Source organism: Papaver somniferum, chromosome 5 (genome assembly GCF_003573695.1).
Source record: "Papaver somniferum cultivar HN1 chromosome 5, ASM357369v1, whole genome shotgun sequence".
In the NCBI taxonomy this organism is placed as follows: Eukaryota; Viridiplantae; Streptophyta; class Magnoliopsida; order Ranunculales; family Papaveraceae; genus Papaver; species Papaver somniferum.
Genome location: NC_039362.1, coordinates 128,103,549 through 128,104,167, shown reverse-complemented (window position 1 = coordinate 128,104,167; position 619 = coordinate 128,103,549). Strand labels below are relative to the sequence as shown.

The 619-nt window shown below is 39.1% G+C and overlaps 1 non-coding gene across 1 annotated transcript; it reads right to left on the bottom strand.

Moving 5' to 3' along the window:
- Positions 1-284: 284 nt before the first annotated feature.
- Positions 285-358, bottom strand: TRNAE-UUC. The gene has a single exon. It is a non-coding gene; the product is annotated as a tRNA-Glu (tRNA).
- Positions 359-619: the final 261 nt, after the last annotated feature.

Genomic DNA, 619 nt, shown 5'->3' with positions numbered 1-619 from the left:
TTGCTTTCATTCACCACTTGCGTGAATCTAACAGGGTTGCTGATACTCTCTCTAAAATGGCTTTGGTGTCTTCTGTTTTTGAGGAGTGGACTCGTCACCCACCTTCTTGTATTTTTGAAAATCTGTATAATGACTTAATGGGGATGGCTCTACCCCGTGCTGTTAGGGCCGCTTAGTTTCTGTACAAATTGTGCTTGTTATCAAAAAAAAAAAAATGTTGAATTGTACGATATGCCAACCCATATAATGAGAAGAAAAAAAATGAAAAGTTTAAACACAAAAATTTCCATTGCCGGGATTTGAACCCGGGTCGCCTGGGTGAATGCCAGGTATCCTAACCGGGCTGGACTACAATGGAGCTGTGACAAATTTTTCAATTTTAAATATAAGAACAAAAATTAACACTCTTAACACAACAAATCATGCACTATCTGCCGCTTATCATGACTCGAGTACATTTTCAAATCGGTAAGAATTCTGATCTTTTCTCAAATCGAACACACAAAATCAGAGAACATCCCAGCCCCTTTCTTCCCAGTTCTAACCCTAGACCTTACTCTTCTCAGTTCTATGTTCATCTTTCAGGGTCTCGGTTAAAACCCTTTACTTGGTTCGATGA